Consider the following 27,481-nt stretch of genomic DNA (forward strand, 5'->3'; position numbering starts at 1 on the left):
ATTTATTTTCTGCCTTTTTCTCCTTGTTCTTGTCCCTGTTTCTCTTATTTTTGTCTTCCTGTGGGTTACTTAAACATTTTTTTAGGATTCCATCTTGATTTGCTTATTGTGTTTTTGAGTGTATGTCCTTGCATAGTTTTCTTACTGGTTGCTCTGCGAATTATCACAGTCTACTGGTGTCAACATTATACCACTTAGAGTCAAGTATAGAAATCTTTCATTGAAATCCCTTTACCCTCCTCACTTTTATGTCATTGTCTTGAGTATCAGAAAGTATTATAAAATTTTTTCAGTCATCAAACATGATTTTTGTAACACAGGAGAATAGGGATAGTTTATTATATACACAAATAGATGCTCTTTCTGTTGTTCTTTATTTCTTCCTCATGATCCAAAATTCCTTCTTTATCACCTAATTTCTGTTTGAAGAACTTCTGTCAGCCATTCTTTAAGGGTAGATCTGCTAGTGATAAATATTTAGTTTTACTTTGTCTGAGAATGTCTTTATTTCCTCTTAATTTTCAAAAGATAGTTTCACAGGATATAGACTGAATAGTTGCCAGTTCTTTTCTCTCAGCACTTGAAAAATATTGTCCACTTCTTTTACTCCTTGGTTTCAGTTGAGGAGTCTGTTGCCACTCAAATTGGTGTTCCCCTGTTGGTGATGTGTCATATTTCTTTGGCATATCTTGTCTGGACTAGAATTGCAAAAGTGTCTTTTTTAAAAAAATTAAGATATAATTGACATATAGCATTATATTAGTTTCAGGTATATAACATAGTGATTCAATATTTTTATATATTGTGACTTGATCACCACAATAAGTCAAGTTAACATCCATCACCAGACACAGTTACAAAATTTTTTTTCTTAAATGAGAACTTTTAAGATTTACTCTTTTAGCAACTTTCAAATATACAATACAGTTTCACTAACTATAGTCACCATAATGTACATTACATCTCCATGACTTATTTATTTCATAACTGGAAGTTTGCACCTTTTGACACCATTCACCCACTTCACCACCCCCCCCAACCTCTTGCAACCACCAATCTGTTCTCTGTTATCTCTAAGCTCTGTATCTCTAAGCTTATTTTTGTTTTGTTTGGATTTCACATATAAGTGAGATCATATGATATTTGTCTCTCTCTGTCTGACATTTCATTTAGCATAATGCCCTCAAGGTCCATTCATGTTGTCACAAATAGCAAAATTTCCTGCTTTTTAACGGCTAGATAATATTTCTGTGTGTGTGTGTGTGTGTGTGTGTGTGTATACCACATTTTCTTTATCCACTCATTCATTGATGAACACTTAGGTTACTTCTATTGAATGGTATTTTAAATTTTAGTTTCTAATTGTTTATTGCTAGAATATAACAACACAATTGATTTTGTATATTGGTCATCTATCCTGCTGCCTTGATATGCTCACTTATTAGTTCTATGAGTATTTTTGTAGATTCTGTCAGATTTACTCCATAGACTCTTATACCAACTGAGAATAATGACAGGTTTACTTCTTCCTTTCCAGTGTGAATGCCTTTCTTTTTCTTGCCTGAATGCACTGGCTATAACCACCAATACAGTGTTGAATAGAAGTAGTGAGAAAAGACATATTTTGCCTATTGCTTATCTTAGCCAGAAAGGATTCAGCATTTCACCAGTAAGTATAAGGTTAGCTGTAGGTTTTTTGTAAATAATCTTTATCAGATTGAAGAAGTTCTGTTCAATCTCTCCCCACCCCTTTTTTTTTAAAGATTGACCCTGAGCTAACATCTGCTGCCAATCTTTTTCTTTTTTCTTCTTCTCCTCAAAGCCTCCCAGTACATAGTTGTATATTATAATTGTAGGTCCTTCTAGTTCTGCTATGTGGGACACCACTTCAGCATGGCTTGATGAGTGGTGCTAGGTCTGCACCCAGGATACAAACCTGTGAAACCCTGGGCCACCCAAGAGAAGCATGCGAACTTAACCACTTGGCCACAGAGCCGGCCTCCGGTTGCAAATTTTTAAGTGTTTTATCAGAGATGGATGTTGAACTTCATCAAATCCTTTTTTGCATGTCCTCATATGATCATATTTTTTTCTATTTTAGATTATTAATGCAACAAATTACTTTAGCACAAATGAATCAAAACTTCAGGCCTGTCCCCAAAGTGAAGTATTCTTTTCAGAGTTTTCAAAATTAAAGGTGGTGTAAATTTAGATTAGGATCTCCTTTCCCTGTGTCATTTCCTCAGAGTTTGATGGCATTCTCATAAGTTGTTTTTTTTTTTCTCTAGTTAGCACTTTTAAACGTTTGACACTTGGCAAGGTGACACTGGTAGATAGGGAGGTTATGTAAGGAATCAGTAGAAATAAAGGAGAATGGTTCTCTCTTGAGGGTCATTTTTCTTAAGCTTTAAAGCACCATTATTTATTGAAACCAAAGACAATACTGATGGGAGTCACAATTAAGTTCGTGAAATAGGCAAAACAATTGAATTAGTATCACATGTGATATGCTTACTATTGTCAACATGGTGCAGACCATGTGTCAGGGTTTGGTTTCTCTGAAATGGGTAAATGTTTTTGATGCTGAATGTAAGAGGTTTTTAAAATGAATAATCAGAGAGAACAAGCTGCTTTGTGCGTAAATTAGTTTTTCTGATGTGGTCTTTAGCAGTAAGCTAAATGTATATTGAAAATGTGAAACAAATCGTCTTCCATCACGGAAAATCTCACACAGCACTTATCTTTGGTGGAGAAACAAATAAAAGATAAAATTAATTTAATGATATATTTTAATTTCACACACACACATCCATCCAAAGTGTCAAATATAACGCGGTAAAAAACTGCAGTTAAGGGGGCCGGCCCCGTGGCTGAGTGGTTAAGTTCACACACTCTGCTTCAGTGGCCCGGGGTTTCACTGGTTTGGATCCTGGGCACAGACCTAGCACCACTCATCAAGCCATGCTAGACAGCATCCCACATAGCAGAGCCAGAAGGACCTACAACTAGAATATACAACTATGTACTGGGGGCTTCAGAGAGAAGACGTAAAAGAAAAAAAGAAGATTGGTAACAGATTTACCCCAGGTGCCAATCTTTAAAAAAAACACAAAAACTGAAGTTGACATTGTAATTTAGGTAGTTTTTATTTTAGTAGACTGATAATTATTTTTCACTAGTCAACATACAAGTAAGTGTACTCCAGAATTTGATTAAATTTGCCTTTGTTGTTATATATTTGGGGGAGTTCCAATGAAGTCTTAATACAATGTAGATACCTTACTGATTCTCTTCAGTACCAACAGACTGAATTTTTGTTTCATACACACATGCGACACTATTCTCTCTGGAATGCATCTCTTAGGTTATCATTGTTCTACTTAGATTGTTTTCAATAAGTCGAGATTGCTCACAGGTAAAGACCAAATTGATGAGTTTCACATCCAAGGTTTATTAGAATCTGCTACTAAGCCACCTTTACTACCTTACTTTCCAAGTTTTTTCAATTAATAACTCAACATTCCAGCCAAGTTGGAAGACTTACTGCATCTTTTGAGAACTTCAAATTTCATAGCTTGGTGCCTTTGATCCTGCTGTTCTCTCTTCCTGGAGAGGATTTAGTCTCATCATTTTATGCCAAAAATCTATCTAGATTGCAGATATTAGCCTAGATGAAACATCCTCCAAAAACCTTCCTGATTCCTCAAGAGAATCATGGAAATATCCATTTGAACTACCTTGCCTTTGATCAGCAGATAGATAGATTGATAGATAGATAGATAGATAGATAGATAATCTCGTTGCTGGAGTAATGCATGATTAAATATTTAGTACAAGAGTTTATAGGTTTCTATATCAATCAGTTTATCTCTAGGAATGAATTTAACAAAATACATATAAGACCTGTACAGGAAAAATTATGAAGTTCTATTGATAGACAGTAAAGCAACTTCTGATTCTGTCCAAGATGACATAACAGAGCTAGACTAGATTTAGCCTCCCACCTGACACAACCAAAAAACCTGGACAAAATACGTGTAACAATAGTTTTAAAGACACAGACATCAGGCAAGGAAAGGTGATAAAAGGCAAACTTTCTTTTTACATAAAAGAGACTTAAAAGCATATTTGCATCTGATTTGAACAAAAACACTAAAAGTCTCACGACATTTATGAGACATTTGGAGTTTTTATGAATTTGAGAATTATAGTTAATGCTTAGGTATTTTTAATATTATTTGTTTTTTTATGAACCTCATCTGTTAGAGATATGTATTGACATATGTAACGGTAGAAATTATAAGATCTTTGGATTTAGCTTCAAAATAATACAGGAAGGAGGAAAGTGGGCAAGGTTATAAACAAAACAAAATTGGACTTGAATTGATAATTGTTAAAGCAGGTTTGTCTACAATGAAAATGGGTTTGTTAGAGTTATTCTCCCACACAGAAGGCATCTGTGACATTGGTGATGTCCCACTTCTTGCCCTGAGGGTAGTTACATGAGTGTGGGCATTTGGGGGTAAGTCATACATTGTGAGCTTGATCTTTGTCACTTTTCTGAATGGGTTCATATACTGAATTAAGGGACCCCCTTCTCTGGCTTTCTCCCCTCCAGGATTGTCCTCTCTGGCTTGCCAAGGCTCCTTTCTACAGTTGCTCTATTCAAGTTTTCTCTACCTTGATAGTGTTGATATTTGGGGCCAAATAATTTTTTGTTGTGGGGAGCTGTCCTTGCATTGTAGGATGTTTAGCATCTCAAATCCCCACCCCAAGTTGTAACACCAAAAATGTCTCCAGACATTACCAAATGTCTCCTGCAGGGCAAAATCCCCTAGTTGAGAACCACTGCTTTAGCCAGAAAGTTGTCACGATTTCCTTTGAAGTGTTAACTGTCTTTGTGGCACTGTTGATGAGTGAGACTCAACTCAGGGTAAAGCATAACTAGGAAAAATATACATATACCACCTCCCCTCCCATGGCAGTCACTTTTCCAGGGTTTGACTCTCCCACCAACTGCCTGCTTTACTTTACTGTTCAGAAATTTTAAGTGGTTCGGGGATATTTTCGTTTGTCATGTTTTTCTATTTTTTCCAGAGTTTTTACTTGCTATGAGCTAAAGTGACTTTATATTGTTCTTTGAATACTCAGATTTTTTTTAATATCTAAAATTTAAATTTTATTAGAACGTATCTCAGTGTCAACCCTATGGACCAATTTTTCCTTGGCAAACCTAGTGGTACTTCTATATGTAGATTTAATAGGTTTTCTTAAAAGAGAAATTAGAATTATACCTTTATATATTTGTTCTTTTCCATTATTTTTCTTCTTCAGACACTCCAATTATGCATATGTTGGATCTCTTTGCATCTATAGTCAATATTTATCATGATTTCTCTAGCAATTTTTTACTGTTTCTCTAATTTCCACTTAATCATGTTTGGTTTCTTATTCCTATTATCATCTCTCTGTTTTCTCCAGTTTCTCATACCTAGTATTCTTTCTAAATTCACTTCTGATATTTTTCTCCTAAATATGCATTCTACCAGTTTATATTTAATCTCCTTCTACTGTTGAGTCTTTTCTTTCCTGAGTTTTATTTTCACTTCTGTATCCTCCAAACAATATAGGAATCTTATTGTGCTTTAATTTTAATTATTCTTTTCCAAACAAACATACTATTTTTATCTTACATTTTACTATATATCTTTACTCAGTATCTTTTTTAATATCTTTAAAATTAGTCATTATAATCTTTAGTTTCCTGAGGTAATGCTTGTTTAAATTTTTCTACATGTTTGGAAACCTAAATGCATACAATGTATGCATCCAATTTCTTCCTTCTGGATTCAATTTTCTTCTTCCTGGGATATATCTTTTATGGAATTTTTATGAGAATCTCTGAATGGAAAAGTTATTCTTGTTTGTTTTAAAATTATCTTCCTGTTGCCACCATATGTGAATGAGAACTGGGCATGTAATTTTAGGTCAAAAGTTATTTTTCCTCAGTATTCTGAAGATATAATTCCATTGTTGTCTGGCAGATTAGTTTGCTAGGGCTGGTGTTAACAAAGTACCACAAACTGGGTGGCTTAAACAATAGAAATTTCTTGTCACACAGCTCTGGAGGCCAGATGTGCAAAATCGAAATGTCAACAAAATTCGTTCCTTCTGACGGCTGTGACAAAGGATCTGTTCCAAGCTTCTTTCCTTGCCTTGTAGATGACCATCTTCTCCCCACACCTTTTCATACCATCAACCCTCTGTGTGTGCCTGTCTCTCACTTTCTCCTTTTTATAAGGACACCAGCCATACTCGATCACCGATTCACCCTACACTAGTATGACTTCATGCTTTTGTAACTAATTACATCTGTGTTGACCCCATTTCCAAATAAGATGATATTCTGAGGTACTGGGAGTTAGGACTTCAACATACGAATTGTTAGGGGAAATAATTCAGTTCATTACAATCGTTCTTTTTCTCTCTTGAGAAGTTCAGTTGCGTCTGTGGACTGTATGTTTTTTTGTCCTCAATTGCTTTTAAGATTTTTTTGTAATCTCTGGTGATTCTGTAGTTCATTACAGCATTTATAGTATAAATTTATTATTATAAATCCTGCTTGGGACTCAATAAGTTATTGTTTTTCTTTAATATAAAAGTGCTTATGACTTTCATCACTTCTGAGAAAGTCTCTTCGTAATTTAGCTCTATCACACTATGTAACAAATACTGGATCTTCTCACTTTACCCCCCAAGTATCTTATTCAATCTTCCATGTTTTTAATATTTTTCTGTGTCCTGCATTCTGGGTAATTCTTCAAATATATATTCCTCAGAGATTCTCCTTTTAACTGCACCTAACCTGTCTTTCATTGGTCTTTTTAAAAAAATAATTACACTGTTTTTCGTAGGGGTTCTATTTGGTTATTTTTCAAAACAGCTCATTTTTGTCATAAGAGGCTATACTTTTCAGTTGATTTTTGTGTTGATAGGATCAATGTAAACACACTTACTTTATAATTCCTAACTTGTAATTCTGTATTCTGAAGTTCTGTGTGCCTAACTCTACTACTATATTTTTTCATAGTAGATTTTTATTTTCCTCATCGGGTTGGTAACTTTTTACTGTGAGTTCATCTCTAGAGGAAATTATTTTCTCTCTGGTAATTGCACGTGGCCAGGGGTGTGAAAGTGTCCTCTTAGTTACTTCTGCCAGGTGACTTGGGAGTATCACTGGTTCTAGATAATTTATTTCCTTAATTTCTTAGCTAGGAGCTCTCCGGAAACTCATAAGTAGTGCAAATTAGCATCACAAATCAATACAACTTTCTTTCTCTTCTAGCGTCTAGGCTGTAAAAAAATAAATAAATAAATAAAAAATTCTCATCTTCTCCCTGAGCAAAGAAGAGTTTTTGAGCCCCATTTTCTCTGAGGTGCACTTCTAATTTTGTTCAGGGGTTATCGTTTTTCTCTGCCACTGCTGACCCAAGGATTTCTCCAAAACACCATGCAGGTAAGAGGTATAAGTTTTACTGACAATTTGGTGGTAATAATAAGAAAGTGAGGATAGTGATGACAATATAACAGCACAGCAGAAGGCATAAAACTGAGACACTTCTTAAAATATTTTAGTCTCCACTCACCCTTAGCCCATTAAGAAAAAGAAGAGTTTATATTATTAAGACTCCATCTTTTCATGCATCCATTCATTCATTCGTTTATTCTGCTGACAGAAATGTAAAATTCCTTTATTTTTATTATGCAAATAACATACCTTTATATTTTCTCCACTAACTAAATTCTGAACCTACCTTGGCGTAATCAAAACATCATTGAGTTGCTCCATTAGCTCTATTAACTTTCAAATTACACATTTTCTTCATGAACATGTTCAAATTGTAGAATCAAATAAAGTCTAATTTTTTTAATAAATTCTGAGTAACCGTCTGTGTGATAGGCTGCTTTTTATGTACATAAGTAGGCATTTAGTTATTTTGTGTGGCTACGAGTCTCCTTTACGGTATAAATTGGTGAGACTCTGCTTTCGCTGTAGTGTGCATTCGAGTGAGAGCCACGCACTCAAACTTTCTCAGGAAGACTACAGACATATGCAGAGCTGGAGTGAAAATTTAAATTTTCGTGTTTTCAGTAGATAGTTTAATGATTAAAAGAACTTCTATTTTCCTTGTTCTACATGGTTTTACAAGATATTAAATGGTCTATCTTACAAAATAGGTTGTAGTGTCATTCTTTTAGAGTGTCTAGCAAGAAGTCCCAGTCTAGGGCTATAGCATCAAAATACCCTTACTGTCGTTTGCACAGCCAACTTTTCCAGATATTATGGAAATCAGAATTAGGTCTTCCAAGTATTAGGGAATGCTAAGTCTCACTCAGCTACTCCCGGTGGGCCTCTGGCAGGTGGGCTAACCAAGCACAGGTTCATTCTGATACTATTGGGCCTAGAGCCAACTCAGAGGCTTCTGCTCTCTCACTTCGGCCAACCTGGGTGAGAATATCAACCCTGATGCTTTCGTGAGCCACAAACACGATACTAATCTTAAACGAACTGGCATGACTGGAACGAAAATTGTATCTGATCTCATAAAATTCACTTTCCACATGGACACTTTCCAAAAGACAAAAATGACAAGATGAGAAAAATCATGCTTATTCAAACTTGAAATTCTAAGTTTTCTGCATTGCTGTCTTTGATATGTACCACAAATTAAAAAACATTAATTCATTTCATAGTCACATAATTTGCTACATTCTGCTTATTATTAAATGTGTATAACAATGCCGGTTATATCATCTGATCAGAACTTCTAGAATTTTGATGCTTTTAATTCATATAAAGCAAAGAACCAGTCATTATTTAAATGAAGATTGGTGGACAAAATCTGTGAACACACATAGTTCAATAGTGATAGGGTGGTCAGATAAAATTGATTATAATTTGAGTGGTTATCAGAAATAAAGAAACCGTAATTCACACCCTAATAATATGAGTATCTTTGATACAGCCCTACTTTACTCTACAAGTCCTACTGCATTTTGAACCTAGCTGACAAAGTTTTTATCTAAGTCGTGGCATCTTCATACCTAAACTTTTTGTAATCTTTCCTTGACTATGCATGTAGACACACACACACACGTACACACACTCATGCATGCACGCACACACGTACGCAACTTGTTTGAGGGTATTTCTCTTCAATTTTGTATCTGATATAGATCTCTATGTAGCCAATTATCACACCAATACATAACCCTGGTAGGTGTTTATATCCTTCATGCCACTCTATGTTGCTTATCTTTGTGTTCCCAGTGTCTACATCAGCATCCAGCACACAATAGACACCCAGTAAATGCCTGGAGAATGAGAAGATCTGTCCCTTCTACACTATCTTCTTCTTTTTAAAATATTGGCCCATCTCTCCACTGGCAACTTCCCACCTGGATGCAAAATGAATGCCTACTTTGACCACAGCAAACTACAAATCTTTTGTGCTTTTTCACCCTAATCATGTTAGCCAATACTCTTTTTAAGTTGATAGTACTAACCACCACCTAGTGGCTAGGATGGAGAACTATCTAATTTGATATATGTTACCTGGCACCTTTGGGGAATTTGGGAGTCCCAAACAGTTGGAAATAGAAGTCATCAATAACAGCAGAAGCAGCAAGTAAACCCCAGAAGAATCCAGTCTAGGATAGTCTCATACCTAGACCCTCTTGTCCTGGGTTGAGACCATTTAATTCTCTTTTGGGATGTTTGCATACAACAGTGAGGGCCCCAGTATGAGACTTCCCAGGTCCAAATCTCAAATCTCCTACTTACCCTCTGAATTATCTTGGATAAATTATTTAATCTCTCTATGTCATAGCTTTCTCATCTAGAAAACTGGGATAATAATATTACTATACAGACCCTCATGATCATAATATCTACACTGAGGTTCTTGTGAGGGATAAATACAACTCCTGCGAAGAAATTAACACAATATCTGACACCTAATTAGAACTCAATAATTGAATATTTTTTCTATGTTGAGCTAATTCGTCTTCCTGGCTAGGTTTGAAGCCACCCCTGATTGTACTCATTGTGCTCAGGTCCCGGTTTCCATTTTCTTCCTTTGTCTGCACTGGTGTCTGCTTCTGGCCTGCCTTGGCCCTGTCCCGGTGAAAGTCCAGTGCTTGAGTCATCTTCTCTTCCTCACAATCTATTTCTTTGCCTGAGAAGTTTTGTGTCTGCAGTGAGGTTCATATATATATATAAGAACTAATATCTAAGCCAGCATCTGTTGCCAATCTTCCTCTTTTTCATTTTTTCTCCCCAAAGTCCCAGTAGATAGTTGTAGATCCTAGTTCTAGGTCATTGTAGCTCTTCTATGTGGGATGTGGCCACAGCATGGTTTGATGAGCGGTGTGTAGGTCCACACCCAGGATCTGAACCAGCGAACTCTGGGCCACCAAGTGGAGCGTGCGAACTTAGCCACTCGGCCATGGGGCTGGCCCCTGAGGTTCCTATATTTTCATTTCTATCACAACACAGATAATCCATCTTGGATAATTTTTCCTCATCTATAAATATTCCACTTTGACTAACTCACTGTTTCTTATGCATCTTTCATTGCATGCCCAGTTTCCTTAGGAAAAAATGACTATTCTTCCTTCTACTCTTTTCTCCTATTGCATTGTCATGGCTGATAACACAACTGTAGGTCTGTGGAACATTAACTGTATCAAGGAAAGAGAAAAGTTAAAAGTTTTAAAATAAAATTAGGCCTAAATTATATGAATGCTGTTAATATTTAAAGACCTTCAAAATGCCCAGGAATCCACTTTAAAAACTTGCACAAACTTGCATTTTTAAACTGCTTATCTAACTGAAGAGTACTTTTCTTCAAGCACCAAGCTATGGAGAAATACTTTAAAAAATTTTTTATATATAACTTTATTATAAAAAACTGAAAACCTTTTTTGTAAATATTTATACTTCAAGCATATGCTTTATTGTACAAAGTAGGCACTTGACCAATCCTAGAAACCCAAAGACCACCATAAATGTTGTTATTATAGGATAATATAGGCCAAATGAACTTACAGTACAAGACTCATTTGTGAGTTGGGAACTAAATGTAAGAAGAATGAACATGAAATTCGAGCTGAATTATTCCAGCCTAGTTCTGTTTGGCATGTCCTCCTCTTATCTAGTTATTGAGAAATTCGATCTTGGTTGTTTTTTTCTCCCCCTCCCTGGGGAAACAACTATGCTTTGAAATTTAGAATAATCAGTATAGCACAATCAGATACTTTTCACTCAGATTCCATGGAACATATTCTAAAGATATTACTTAGTGATGACAGTTTTTTGTTCAGCGGGGTGTTCACAGTATGTTGGGCATTGGAAACATCACTCGTGGTGGTATTATATGTCTCGGTAACAGGTCAGACTGAGGGAATTCCCTGGTTTGTTGCCCTCACTCAGGTAAGAGAATTTGTTCTCATACATCTAGATGGAGGTGCGGTCACTCTCTTACCGAGAGCCGCAGCTGTGCAGACATGACATCTCATTCAGTTGCTTCCTTTCTCAGACTGGATGTTCTTCTACAAATCACAGACCAAAATCCAAAAAGGTGAAAGAATAAATGCCAGTCCCATTACCTTCTGATTTTGCTCTGTTGTGGTTTGATAGTCTTCCCTTTGTCCACTCCGAATGTCCTGGGAAGCAGCTCCAGAACCAGGCACAGAGCAATCAGCCAGAGGTCTGTCCAGGTCAGAACAGATAAGACTCATTTACAGTGCAGTCTTCTTGGTTTTCAGCTCTTATTTTTGAACATAATACAAAGTTGGGGAAATTTTTCTTTGTGATTTTAGTTTGTGACTTAGGTTTATTTATTTTGTGATTTTAGATAAATCATTAAAACCATAAAAGGAGAGAAATCCTCTCTCTCTCTTGCTCTGTTTCTTTCTCTCTCTCTATATACACACACACTACAAATATATTATAATTATAGAATATATGTAATTATATATAATATACATATATATTGTAATATATATTACAAATTATGTAGCCTGGGTCAACCACATAATTTCTAGGGCTCAGCACAAAATGTAAATGTGGAGTCTCTTGTTCATAAAGCAGGGAAAAAAAATGCCAGAAAATTACTAAAATGTAAAGCTTTTTCTTTTGCACTTTCTCCCTTAAATCGTCGTAGTTTTTTATTTCCTATTTAATTTCATTCTATAAAGAAAACTAAAATTTTAAATTATCATAAATTTTACTGTTAATTTATATTGCACAATGCCAGTTTTAAAGGCAAATATAAAAAATCTAACTCTTATGCAGAATCATTGAAATTATGCAATTTCTATTTTGTAGCTTGTACATGTATATGTATTTTGTTGTTGCTGGAAAAAAGGATGCTCTGCACAAAACTAACTTGACTGTTTTATTTCACTTCTTGTCATGCACACATTCTACCAACACTCTCCATTCGCCACTTACGCCTGAGTAAGGAAGGATGGAAAGGAAAAGGAACTATGGGTTACCCAATCTTTCCCTTTCCTTCTATAACACAGCAACTTCCACAACATGCTTACCTTGCACTTGCTTTGAGTCTTCCTGAGCTCCAATGCATTGTGAATCCCGTGGAATTTATGTGGGTGGGACATCACAGAGGCTGTATGCAAAGGGGATGGTAAGGAACGGTGGACTCACATACTGCTCATATCTTCTCTGCTCATGCACACGCTCTATTATCCCATAAACTTCTCTTACGAAACACAAGTACTAAAATAAAATTATTAAGAATTGAAGACATGACGACAGAGCATTAAACCAAACACAGGGCCCTTCTGAGGGCAAAGCCTCATGTGACCTGCACAGGTTATACCCCCAAGAAGCCAGCCTTGTATGAGGCCCCCTGTTGCCCTTTAGACAACAACCCCATCTACTAGAATAAGCTAAATGGTCAAACACAATTGTCTCGTTAATGTCACTACCATCTAAGGGCAGGTGACTTAAGTTTTGCCTTAAGTTGGAACTTGAAGTCTTAGATTGTTGATTACTTTAGTTTGTGTCCAAAAATAGTTATCTTACAGACTGCGGAAACGAATGCCTAATAAGGTGATTGCCAAGAACCTTGCAAATTTTAAACTTATATAGATGCTATTTGTGGTAATACAATGAAACAAAAGGCTCTGTTACAGAGATACTTCATATCAGAAGTAAAAAAAGGTTTTCAAGCTATGGGATTACAATCCATTAGTGGATCTTGAAATCAAATTCTTAAGTTGTAACCAGTATTTTTTCAAATAATGAAATAGACTAAATAAGAGTAGAAAAGATCAGAGTGCCACACGTACAGCAAAGATATGTATAATCTTATGAAATTTTTGCTTCATATATGTACATATACATATAATGCATACATACATATATAAACAGTCATTTGTTACTTACCAGTGGGTATATGTTCTGAGAAACACGTTGTTAGGTAATTTCTTCTTTGTGTGAATATCATAGAGTATACTTATACAAACCTAGATAGTATAGCCTACTACACATCTGGCTTATCTTATGGGATATATACATATACATATAAGACGTAATACTTACATATAAACATACAATGCAATTATGCACATATTTACATATATGTGTGTCTATATGTATACATACGTGTATACATATACATATAATGCATACATATATATGAATGGATGTGATAGGTTGCAATATAAGATGTATTTCTTACTGTGAGTCATCATTAAAAACTCCATTGTCGTAAAAATCTGTATCTTCCAATGAAGTTTACAGTTTTTAAACTCAAGAACCATCTTTCCACGGTATAACACACATTAATGTCAGAAAAGGAAGATCACATTCATATAAGTCATCCTGAAAATAGTTTTCTACAAAATGTTGCATTTCCAAGCTTAGATTCCTGTGGATGATTATGTTCTTCAGGATTTGTAGATAATGTACCAGCAATTCTAACATTTGCAGCATCCACCAAAGACTGGGCATTTGGAAGCAAAGAAAGAAAAAACACATTTATTCATCTCCATTATGTGATTCTATCCTCATAGCAATCTCCAAAATGGATAATATCAGCCTTTTTCATGGGTGAGGAATGTGAAACTCAGAGAAGTTAAGTAATTTGCCCAGTCACGTATCTTCTTGGTGGCCAAATGGGCCTTGGAACCTAGCTAGGTTGCCTGTGTCAAAGTCCAGCATTTAAGTCTCCTGAGGTGTTATAATCTTATAAAAAATGTTGAAAAGATTAAAAAGGGAAATAATATAACTGATGCACAAAAATCAAGGTTTGATTGTGTTACGGTCTAGTGAAATATAATTTAATTTTGGACTCCATTTTCCCACTGAACCATACCGTAACTAATAGGCAATATTCTTTTGTGAATCAGAGCCTCAGCGTTTGCGTTTTCTTGTGGTTACATTATAAGAAATAATGTGCAATGTTTTGATTTCTTTGTACCCACAATCTAAGCCATTCAAAAATAACAAAATTCCACAAAGGAGGAGGAAAAAATAAATCGTAGAGAATTTTGGAAAGAACGGTATCAACTTTTTATAGCAATCATAAGAAAATCATCTACATTCGTATCAAATATCAGGTTTCCAGCACAGGAAAAGAAAACTGCAGTACCTGCCATTTTAAATTACTCCCTGTCATGTTTTTATTCCTCCTCTTCCCCTGGGATGTTAATGTCTTGAAGAAATATGTGTGCACTCTGAAAATATTTCCTGAAGTCAGTGGATTCCATATGTTCCTAGGGAAACAAATTATTCACTCCGTGGGTCATTCCTGGTGACATTTAGATCTTCTAATCAGTACATTTAGGCCCCTATGTACTTTGTATTTTCAAAGCCCTCTTATGTTGACTTGCATAGAACTCAAGAAATATTTTCACTGACTCAAACCTTCCTCAACCTAAAAGAACACACATGAACACATATACATTCTCTTTTTCATACACACTCACTTACACAAACACATGCACAAAGACACTTGAATACATATTCTTTACAGTTTAACTATATTGGACATTGGTTTAGGAAAATTAAGATAGCTATTTTGAACTAAGCAAATGATTGTCCCAAATGCAAAGGAAAAATGAGCAATGTACAATAAAATATACTCAATATCCCTAGTTCATAGAGTTGATCAGAGGAAAGAAAGCAAAAATAGCAAATGATATGAGATTGTTTTTGTTTGATTTGTATTTTGTTTTATTTTTTACAAAATAAAGATCAAGAATTGATGTGTGACTTTTGCTTTCCTTTGAACCAAAAAAAAAAAAAAAACGTATAGTTTTTGAAACTTTCCTCATTTGGTTTCAGTGTACTGCTCTCTTCCTGTTCTCTGAAATCGTCCTGAATGATTCTTCTATTTTCTGACTCTGATGTTGGAACTTCCCCAGATTATTTCATTGGTCCTCTTCTTTGTTATCCTTAGAAATTGCCATATTATCTCAGGCTTCAATTGCCATCGATATGCTACAAACTCCCAAATATATATCTTATTCATTTATTGAGCATATATTTATTGATCACTTACATGTCCCAGAAATTTGTGTTATTTAGTTGGGACAAAATAGTCATGGTCATCACCATCTGTCAACTTAAAGTCAAGTCACCATCTTACAACTTAAAGTCAGGTACTGAACTCATAAATTAAATATGTAAATACACCAAAAATAGAAAAAAGCCAGAGGGAGAGCAAGAAAGAGAGAGACAATGTAATTAAATGACAATAGGAATAATTCCTGGAAGGAGAAAACAGCGCGTACAGGAGGAGAATAGGGTAGGAAGAGGGAAAATCACTCAGGAAGTTGAGTTTAAGTTGAGATCTAAAGAATAAGAAAGATCCAGTCGAGGAAATATCTATGAGAAAATTGTTCCAGTGTTTCTGGCATAGAACTCCTCATACCTTGATCTCTCCCTGAGCTCTGAACATGCTCCAACAATTGCCTACTGAACAACGCATTTGAATAGTCTATAATTTCCCTGATTTTAAGATGTATATAAATAAACTGTCTAATTGACACACAAATCCAATTGCTCTGCTTCTCCTCAAGACTATTTCTGTCTTGGTTAATGGCACCACCATTCACCTAAGCTAAACACCTCAGAAGAGTCTTGCAAAAATCTTCCTTGTCCCTTACACTTTACACAATCCCTCACCAAATCCTATGAATTCCACTCTACATAGAAGGTGCTTAGTAAATGGTTTTTTTAAATAAATGAATGATTCACTCAATAAACCAATGAATGGAAATGTCTTTAGGCTTCTGCCTACTGATGAAAAGTTTCCAAGTGCCACTACCAAATCTATCATGATAACAATAGTATGTGTTTCTTCCTCATTTAGCGTGTACTCTCTGCCTTTCAAAGGAACTTAAGCTACTTTTTGTTGAGCACATATTGAAGAACTGGGGGAGAAACTGGTTCCTATCTTGCTGCCTGATTTCAGTGAGTCTAAAATCAATTCTTGATAAAGGGGATTTGGTAGAGCCCACATTTTTATATTAGGAAGAATTGTTCCTGGAGAAGAGCATGAAAAAAGGAACATTATTTTTTCCTCATCTTTTACTATCTCTATACAGACAGCTCACAGATTTATATTCCTGCACATACCTCTTCCCTGAACTATCTGTCTGTAGACTAGTACATCCAACTGCCTACATATCCAACTACCTACTCAGCATTTCCACTTAGATGTCTAATTAGCTTTTTAAACATAAATATCCAAAATGAACTCCCGATATTCTCCCCCAAACCCCGCTCCTCTGACGGTGTTTATCATCTCTGTTGATAAAAAATAACATCCTTCCAGTTGCTCGTGACAAAAAATTGGAGCCATTCTCAACTCCTCTCTTTTCCTTATATCCCACATCCATTCTTTCAGAAAATTTTGCTGTCTCTATCTCCTAAGTAGATCCAGAATCTGACCGGTTATCACCACCCCCACACCTACCGCCTTGTCCTAAATCAACATTGTCTCTCCTTTGGATTATTGCAAAATCTTCCTAAAGGATCTCTGCTTCCACACTTGCTCCTCTATAGTCCTTTCTCAAAAGAGCAGTCAGAGTAATAGTTTTTGCTCAAAACTCTTCAGTCTCACCTGAAGTAAAATCCCAAATCCATACAGTGACCTAATAAGTTCCATGTGGCCTGCCCAGTTGCTGCTCATCTCTAGGAGTACTCATCTCTGAGTACTCTCTGAGTCCTATTTCGTCTCTGAGAGTGCTCATCTCTGAGTACTCCACATCTCTGAGTACTTTTCTACTTGATGTTCTCAGAGCCTGGAAAATGATCTTAGCTCTTCCCTTTTCCTCTCCACACCATGGCTAATCCTTTCTCTCCTTCCTAATTAGTCCTCTTCTGATTACCCTAGTTAAAATTACAGACCCCTCCCTGCCTTACACTCCCTGTTTCCCCTGCCATGCTTTATCCCCACAGCACGTTCAACGTCTAAAATTCTGCATAATTATTTTTTTTTCCTTACTGTCTGTGTCCACCAATTAAAATGTCATTTCTTGGAAGACAATGTATTTTTTTTCTGTCTTCTTCATTGCTGTTTCACCAGTGACATATAGTAGTGTAAAAAATATGAATGAACAAATAACAGAATGAATGAATAAATGAAAAATGGGTGTTTATATGTTAGGAATTGGGCTGGCATAAAGATGGGAGATTGGGTCGATACTTGAAAATTAAAAAGAAACACATCCTCTTTTATGGGAAACCCCAGGGAAAAGATTTCTACTCTTAAGGGAATGGAGTTGGAGATAGCCAAATTTAAATTGTGGCGCAGTAGGAGGAGAGAAGTCGGAAGCAAAATACAGATGGACTTGGTGTGGAGGAGCGGACAAACAGAAAGGTGTGCATTGTGACTATCTGTATGTTTGAAATTTTGGTAATTGAGGAGTTTGCACTAAATTATTTCGAAATCTTTGGCCAGCTATAAAGCTCTAGGACTCTATAAAGAAGAGAGACAGATACCACCAAGCATCGAGATAAAGATGCTTATTAAAAATCTGACACAAATCCTGTCTCTAAATTTCCTGGCAGCTAAGGCAGAAAGCAAAACGTGTTGTTTAACGATTGTTTGTTTTGCTAAGTAAAGCATGCAATTCACTCCACAAAGACAAATTTATCTTACAACTAAACAAATGAGGATTGACTATACAGGCTCTCTAATGATGAGGTATGGATAAGAAAGTGAGCAACATCTTAAACCATAATTTAATGAAATACATATACAAATATATCTATTTTGATAAAATTGATGATTCCTTTAAGAGCTCTCTCCAAATGCAAAGGACATAACATGAAATGAATGTATGTTGAGCCCTACTGGATACATGGCAATAAATCTTGGCATGTCTCCTTAAATCTCACTCAAATCTTCAGTGTTTCTGCTCCATTATATCCCTACCTTAGCAACATATTATAGCTTATCCTGACCATCTTAAACAAATACATAGGAGACAAAATTACCAAATAAAAAGAAATGGGAGTGTGCCACAAATTGGTGGGTATTGCCTTTGGAGGAAAAGTTGTTGAGTTTCTATCCCAAGTTTTATAATATTTTCAGACAATTAAAATTAAATGCCCACAAATCCAGCCTTTTTGGAAGTCAAGTTTCAAATCAATCGCTATCTTTGCCTCCCTCAACCAGAAATGATTGCTTTGTGTTATTTTGTTCAGATTACTGACAACTGCCACATGTAGAAGCTGAAGCTATAAGACCTTTGATCTTCCTTTTTTTTCTGGCTTTATTGAGGAATAATTGACAAATAGAATTGCATATATTTAAAGTGTACAGCATAATAAATTTATAAACATATATACTGTGAAATGATCACCAAGATCAAATTAATTAACACGTCTATCACCTCATATAGTTAACTCTTTTTGTGTGTGTGGTGAGAATGCTGGATCTACTCTCAGCAAATTTCAAGTATACAATATTATTAACTATAGTCACCATGCTGCACATTACATCTCAGAACTTATTCATCAACTGAAAGTTTGCACCCTTTGACCCACATCTCCCCATTTCCCTCTCCCCCGAGCCCCTGGCAACCACCATTCTATTCCTTGTTTCTGTGATAGCGGCTTTTATTTTTTTTTATCCCACATATAGGTGATACCATATAATATTTATCCTTCTCTGTCTGGCTGATTTCACTTAGCGTAACGCCCTCCAGGTGCATCCATGTTGTCGCAAATGGCAGGATTTCTTTGTTGTTTTTTAATGGCTGAATAATATCCCATTGTATATATTTACACCACATATTCTTTATTCATTCACCCACAACAGATGCTTCAGCTGTCTCTGTATTTTGGCTACGGTGAATAACACTGCGATGAATGTGGGGGAGCAGATATCTCTTCAAGGTACTTATTTTTGTTTCTTTGGATATATACCCAGAAGCAGGATTGCTAGATCATATGGAAGTTCTATTTTTCATTATTGGAGGAGCTCCATACCATTTTCCACAGTAGTTGTACCAATAATCATTCCCAACTACAGTGTACAAGGGTTCCCTTTTCTCCACATCCTTGCCAACATTTATCTCTTGTCATTTTGATAATAGCCACCCTAACAGGTGTGAGGTGATAGCTCATTGTGGTTTTGAATGCATTATCCTAATGATTAGTGGTATTAAGCACCCTTTCACGTATCTATTGGCCATTTGTATGCCTTCTTTGGAAATGGTCCTTTGCTCATTTTTTAATCAAATTATTTGGGCTTTTTTGTTATAGAGTTTTGTGAGTTCCTTACATATTTTAGATATTAATTTCTTATCAGATATGTAGTTTTCAAATTTTTCTCCCATTCCATAGGTTGCCTATCATTTTGGTTGTTTCCTTTGCTGTGCAGAAGCTTTTTAGCTTGATGTAGTCTCACTTATTTATTTTAGCTTTTGTTGCCTGTGCTTTTGGCATCATATCCAAAAAATCATTTCCATGACCAATGTAAAGGAGCTGGATTTTCTTCTAGTTTTACAGTTTCAGGTATTACGTTTAAGACTTTAACCCATTTTGAGTTAATTTATGTGAGTAGTGTAAGATAGGGGTCCAGTTTCATTCTTTTGCATGTGGATTTCCAGTTTTCCCAACATCATTTATTGAAGAGACTATCTTTTCCCCACTGTGTGATCTTGACACCCTTGTCAAAGATTAGTTGACTCTATATGCGTGGGTTTATTTCTGGGCTCTCTATTCTGTTCCATTGATCTATGTGCCTGTTTATATGCCAGTATCACACTATTTTGATTACTATAGTTTTGTGATGTAGTTTGAAATCAGGAAGTGATTCCTCCAGCTTTGTCGTTTTTCCCAAGATTGTTTTGGCTATTTGGGGTCTTTTGTGGTGCCATATGAATTTTAAGATAGTTTTTTCTATTTCTGTGAAAAATGCCATTAAAATGTTGATATAGATTACATTGAATCCGTAGATTGATTTGGGTAATATAAGACCCTTAATTTCCTAATAAAATCAATCCTCATTATTCATAGATTCTGTATTTGCAAATTTACCTACTCACTAAAATTTATTTGCAATCCCAAAATCAATACGGCTTTGCTTTCCCTGTCATTTGCAGAGATGGACAGATCAGTGAAAAGTTTGAGTCCCTGGCTGGCACATTTCCCAGCTGAGACTCAACGAGAAGACACTCTGCCTCCTTGTTTCAGCTCTCATACTGTACACAAGCATCTTTTTCACAGCCTATTTAATACCAAATTTGGCACATTTTTGTGCATTTGATTGGTGATTTTGCCATTTAAAATGGCCATCAAAATAGTGTTGACATGCTGTCTAGTCTTCTCAAGGCTGTGATGTGCATTACAGAGAAAATATGCTAGCTGGATAAGCTTAGTTCAGGCATGAGTTATTATGAATTAGAATGCTGTTGGCTGTGTGTTCAATGTTATCCATCAACAACATATATTAAATAAGGTGTCTTTAAACAGAAATGTGCAGAAAGCAAGGTTATGTATTGATCAATTGTCAAAAATATTGTGACGAGAGGAAACTAACACTATATTTCCCCTAGGACCAATGTACAGTATTGCTAATTCAGTGTACGTGGTAACTTCATAGAACATAATTACCAAAAATAATGAGACTCATATATAGTTGTAGTATGCAATACAAGCTTTTGAACAGACTTTTGAATGAAAATCTTATACTATTCCACCAGAGCTAGCTTGCTAGGTATAGTCTAGCTACAAGATCACATAAAAGAGCTACGTGTCTCTGTGTGGCTAATCACTGATGTTTCTAAAGAACCAAAGAGAATGTGAATGTAACTCCTCCTTTGCTTTTAGACACTCTCCTCTGTTGGTTGGAATGACAAAGAGGTATCCTCCCAAGCAAAGGCTACAGCCCTCTTTGGAAATTATGTCTTTGATTGACTTAAATAATAATACCAAGCCACTGCTGAAAATATATTTCTTGGAATTCTGCAGGGGTTCGATCTCCCAGCATAACTGGAACCTCGAGGGAGTTTTCTTTATTTGTTTTCGTTATCAGGGATTTGGGAGAGGGAATAGGACTTGCATTCAGAAGACCTACGTTTGGAATCCTTGCCTCATCACTTTCTCGCTGTAGTTACTCTACACATCGGAGCATCCTCATGCAAAATAGAGAAATATCTTCTTCACAAGCCTGTTGTCAACATCAGGGGAAATTATAGAGAGAGCACTCTGCAAACTATAAGGATTATACAATCATGCCATGACTGATTGGATATAATCTAATGAAATAGTTACATTGTAGTCATATCGAAAGGTCTTTTCTTTGCCTTCATCATTCTTGATTTGGCTGAAACATTTTACTCTGTTGGGACCAACTTCTTCCTGAAACAACCTCCTTTGTTTTTTAAGAGACTGCATCATCTCATTTCTATTCCATCTTTCGTCCGTGTACTTTCTTGTTTTTTTTTTTGTTTGTTTGTTTTTTTGAGGAAGATTAGCCCTGAGCTAACTGCTGCCGGTCCTCCTCCTTTTTTGCTGAGGAAGCCTGGCCCTGAGCTAACATCGTGCCCATCTTCCTCTACTTTATACGTGGGACGCCTACCACAGCATGGCGTGCCAAGCGGTGCCATGTCCTCACCCAGATCCAAACCAGCGAACCCCGGGCCACTGAGAAGCAGAAAGTGTGAACTCAACCGCTGCGCCACCGGGCCGGCCCGTACTTTCTTGATCCCCTCTGGAAGGATCATGATTTGAGGGAGGAGAGCGAGTGAGAAGGGGAAGGGAGAAGGGAAGAAAAAGTATCTGAGTCAGAAAACCCAAGTCCAAATAAGGCTCCACTGTCCGATACAGGGCCTTCTACAAGTTTCTTCTTTGATTCTAACTTTCTTCATCTGTAAATTTGTACTAAAAATATGTACCTTATGAAACATAATTTATAAATAATTACATCATTTATAATTTACACTAAAATATGTACCTTCTTGTGAATGTTAAATAGGGAATAGAACTGCTTGTCTGCATCCCCTATGAGATGACTAAGTTGAATCCCACTATGCTCTCTACCCTGGTTTACCTCAGTTACCACTGGCAAGCCAGCCTCCCTGTGCACCAACTGGATCTGTACCCCAATTTGGATCTGTACATCCCTTAGGCTAACTCAAGCTTCCACATCTTGTCAACACTCTCAACTCTCGCACTATGCCTTCTGGAACTCATGGTTTGCCATCACCAATAAACTCAATATTCTCAACCTCTTCTCTGCCAGTTCTCTTCCCCATCAAATCCAGCATACCTCGCATGTCCCTCAGTTAATGTCTTTTTCTTCCACTCACAGAGATGAGGTAGATATTCTCTCTGTTCTTTATTGTCACTTCCAACTTTCCACAAAAAGCTCTAGCTACTTCCAAGTACGTACTATAAGACTCTGATATGTGATAACCCTCCTTGTCGCAGATGTCTATCATCCTCCAGGTGCACTCCCTCTCATTCACTGAAGATTTTATTACCTGAAAAGTATCTTTCTCTTTACCATTAACTCTGTATCATGTTTGGTGATTTCAGTACCCATCTAACACCTGATCACTTGGTTCATTGACCTGTTACTCATTCTACACAGTTCCATACTCAAGCCATAACCTTGAACCAAGTTAAAACTATGCAATGTTTCCCAAATATGCCGTGTGTTGTCCAGTTTGAGAATACTTGCTTAAGCTCTTTTTCTGTTATGGAACACCATTCCTTATCATCTCTATCTGACAAATTTCTACTCATTATTCATTGTCTGCCCTAAATGTCATTTTCTTCACTAAGCCTTTCTTGATCATTTATTTTGGCTGTGAACTCTCCTTTCTTAAAATCTTGTGTCATTCTTATTAGACTTAGTTTCAAATTACTCTCTTTTGCATTCTTTTTTGTCCCCCTCTGTCTTATACAGATGTTTGCTATTATTATAGTACACCCTTACACGGCAGGGGCTGCTTCTCACCCATGTGACATTACTTGGTGAATCTAATACAGCCATTTGCCTAAGTATATGCTCAACAATCCTTTTTAATTGAATAATTATAACTTCTTAATGAGTGTTAATAATTAAAATGCTTTTAATTTCAATAGACTGCTGGCTTCCATACAGAATATGGAATCGTGCAAAGGGCTATAAGAACGTCTTTTCTGGATTCTGAGTGCCTACAATAGTGCTTTTATATTCAAATAATTTTTGATAGATGAATGAACTCTCTTCTCATTTTGTAGGTCCTATACTTAACACATTCATAGCAAAACATCCCCAAGGAAAAGGCAAACAACTTGCAAAAGTCTTGCAAGAGAACAATAATACTGAGTAAAAGTGGTGGCAATTCTCTACAATTGTAATTCAAAACCTTAGCTAATCATAAGAATCATCTTCAGAATATTGTAAAAAATATAAATGCCTAAGCCCTATTCCAGACATACTAATTAGGATCTCCGCAAGTGAAACCAACCATCTAAATAATTGTTAATCTGGGGATAAGACAATTTTGGGAACACCTCTTAAAGGAGACATGGCTGGGAGGTGATTCCATTTCTTACCAGTAGATATGACCTCTATACTCCATCCACAGTGAATACATATAAGGCATTTTTAAAAATCTGAGCGTTTGTAATCTATGCATTGAATAAGCATTTAGGAAATATATTTGAGGCAGAGTAATTGGACAAATCTGCAGGCCAGTGATAACCACAGGTAAGTACTTTAAAGATGGGTAATTTAATGTGGATCTACTTCACTGAAAATAGGTTTATATGGTATTTATAATGCAATTTTAGCGTATGAAAAAAGAATTTCTAACTCAATGTTTTTCCTGAGATTTGTTGAATACGAAAAAACTAGGAAATGTTAGTTAATATGTATCTCATATTGTCGTTCTTGGCTCGCCATGTATAATTGTGTCATATGAATAGGTCCAAGCCAAGTAGAGATAATTTAGCCACGTAAAAGCAGTATGACAGTTAAGAAAGATTATTTAAGGTCACATAAGATAGCCAACTGGAATTTCTGTTTGTCAATCTTGGGGTTAATCACAGTGGACTAACACTAACTTTTACTTAGCTAATCCACATCTCCTCCATTTCCAGAGAAAACTGAGCAACCACACCTTGTTCTCAGAAAAGATTTAATAACTGAGAACTTGAGTGAGATTAAAATGTCAAGTTATATTTCTCATATTAAAATTAAAAGCATTAGACAAGGGGCAAAAACACTGGACATTGTTGAGTCAACTGATCTCAGTTCTTGCGCTAATTCTACCACTGAATTGCTGTGGGGAAAATAAAAATTGTCCTTGTAAATGTGCCTCTTTAAATACTGACAATATTTTTTATTTAAAAAGTAATTTATAATAAGAATAATTAAAGACAAGGGTGAACCCCTGCTTCAAATGCATTTGGCGTAGGAAACTCTGACCTACAAAGAGAAAACAGAAGTCATTCATTCAACAAAAATAATTTGAGCATCAAAGCATCATAGCAGGCACTCAGAAGCCAAAAAAAGAAAAATGGATGCCACTGTGGCCCTTTTGATTCATGGTCTGACAGAGAAGGCAGGAATACTAAGAGATAAAAAGTGAATGTTTTTATTATTAAACATCTATTATATAGTTATTTAATTTGAGAAGTCTTCTCTGTGGGCTTTTGTAACCACAAGAAACATTAAAGAAGAGAGAAAATTTAGTTGGGCTTGAATAATAAATACAAAGATAATGAGGCATAGGAAAGCATTCTTAGAAGTATTCTGAAGTAATAAACACTGATTTTTGCAATCACAAGACTTTGGGTCCATTGAGAGTCATGTGAAGTTTGTAAGCCAGTTAACCTTTCCAACCTCAGGTTTCTCATTTGAGACACAGAGAGAGTACTAATTCCTACCTAGGTCTTATAATTATAGGGAGGATCAAATGAAATAATGCCTGAAGAAGTGCTCTGGAAACTGTAAAGAGCCGTGAATATGTTTTTAGTTGGAGAAATGTGAGTGAAAACCCAGAGCCCCATGAGCCTGGTGTATGGAAGGAAGCATGCTGACAGTAAGAAAGCTAATGTGATTGGAGGGAAAGACTTACGGGGAGCAATGTGAAGTCAAGTTAGATATAATTAGAGTCAAATGATTTTGATGCAATCTTGAAAAGCTGTTTGGAGTTATTTTAGGAGATAATGTGAAAGTACTCTAAGCTCTTATAGTTGAGGGGCAAGGGAGCAAGTCAAAGCTGGGTTGTTTTTTTCTTGCCAAAACAATGCAGACGAATCAAAAGAGGAAGAACAGACCAAATAGTAAATAACTGCAATATTTGAGAAATGATTTGATAGCAATCTGTGCTAGAACATTGTCTATGATCATGGAAAGGAAGGGCTGCATCTGAAAGGCTTTGTGGCAACAGAATTAACTTGGCAGAGAGCTGACTTGTTGCTAACGTGAGATATTCCAAGGGGATACCTGAGATTTCATATTGTTGTTGGGCCATGAGGAGAAATGCAATATGGAAAAATAAAATTACTTTAAATATTTAAAGGAGTAGAGAGTTGCAGAGAAGGGAACAAGGAAAACTGGCAAAATGAACGTTTGTTTTAATCACATTGAGATACTTGGAAAAACGAATGTAAAGTTTGGGTAAAATAGAAACATTGAAGTTGTGACTATAGAGTTGATCATGGAAATGCTAAGAAGTTTGATTTATTTGTATGAGAGAGAGAAGCTTAGGATATATGTATAAGGAGTTGGTAAGAATGAGAATGCTTGAGAAATAAATGAAAGATAAGAAACAGGACAATAAGTAAAGATTACTACTCTTCTAGCTAAGGTAGTAATTTTAAAATTTTTATAATATTAAAATTATTAAAATGTTAATAATTAATAAAAAAGAAGCCCTTGTTTGAAGATATTGGGATAATAAATTGTAATGTTGTTCAGTGTGTTTGTGGATGAAGACAAGGAATCAGGAAAACAGGAAATTAAAGAAAGTTCCCAAGAGGGACTGAAAGATGAGATCAATTTTGTTTTGTTTAGAATATAAAAGTTCCCTATTCCTTTCTCTCTTCCCTATTAAATAATGCCCAATTTTTCACAGTGGTACCTCGAGGTGGGAGGGGGAGTTTGAGGAAGTAAGAAAGCAGACATTGCAATCCTCTTCAGCAGGGTGGGACAGATCTCCAACGGGCCCGGGGACCAATGCTGATTGTGGAGGCCAAGGACCTGGGGAGCTTGGTGAGGTGGAACTTGGGACTCTTTCACAAAGGATAGAGTATTCAAGTGGGAGGAGAACTAATTTTTATAGAATGCTTATTAGATACACAGTATCATTCTAGCTGCTTTACGTGTACCCTGGTGAGTTGAGAATATTATTCTCATTCTCTGAAGAGCCTCACAGAAGTGAAATAATTTGCCAACAGTCAAATATCTATTAGGTAGCAAATATAGGGATTTAAATGTGGATATGTCTAATTCCAAAGTCTGTGATTTTCCTCTATTCCACTCTTTCCTAATCTGTAAAATGAAAATATAGAACTAGATATTCTCTAAGACCCCTTCCAACTCAAACATTCTCAGCATCTCCATGTGTAACTACATTCATGCATTACTTAATGACAGGGACGTGTTCTAAGAAATGCATCATTAGACGATTTCATCATTTTGCAAACATTATAGAGTGTACTTACACACACCTAGATGGTAGAGCCTACTACACACTTAGGCTATATGGTACTAATCTTATGGGACCACTGTCACATGTGCGGTCCATCGTTGACTGAAATGTCATTATGTGGCATGTGACTTTACTTCATTGGACAGCTCACCTTATTCTGTCATCACCGGCAAAGCAGGGCTTCAAAATAAGCCCTTGACTGGTGCCACCAATGCTTGGTCTTCTCCAACTTCCTTCACTTTCTGAGATCCTGAATTCCTCATCATCACACTTCTTTCAT

The 27,481-nt window shown here is 36.0% G+C and overlaps 1 long non-coding RNA gene across 2 annotated transcripts; it reads right to left on the reverse strand.

Moving 5' to 3' along the window:
* Positions 1 to 357: 357 nt before the first annotated feature.
* Positions 358 to 27,481, reverse strand: LOC103567948 (uncharacterized). Of its 2 annotated transcripts, none has more exons than XR_011522652.1 (5): positions 27,353 to 27,481; positions 14,682 to 14,805; positions 12,613 to 12,692; positions 11,671 to 11,773; positions 358 to 698 (listed from the first exon to the last, which is right to left on the reverse strand). It is a non-coding gene; the product is annotated as an uncharacterized lncRNA (long non-coding RNA). The 2 variants fall into 2 exon arrangements; XR_548818.2 differs by lacking the exon at positions 27,353 to 27,481 and adding an exon at positions 10,617 to 10,743 and having other exon boundaries at positions 14,682 to 14,807.

This window comes from Equus przewalskii, chromosome 9, assembly GCF_037783145.1.
Source record: "Equus przewalskii isolate Varuska chromosome 9, EquPr2, whole genome shotgun sequence".
Taxonomy (NCBI): Eukaryota; Metazoa; Chordata; class Mammalia; order Perissodactyla; family Equidae; genus Equus; species Equus przewalskii.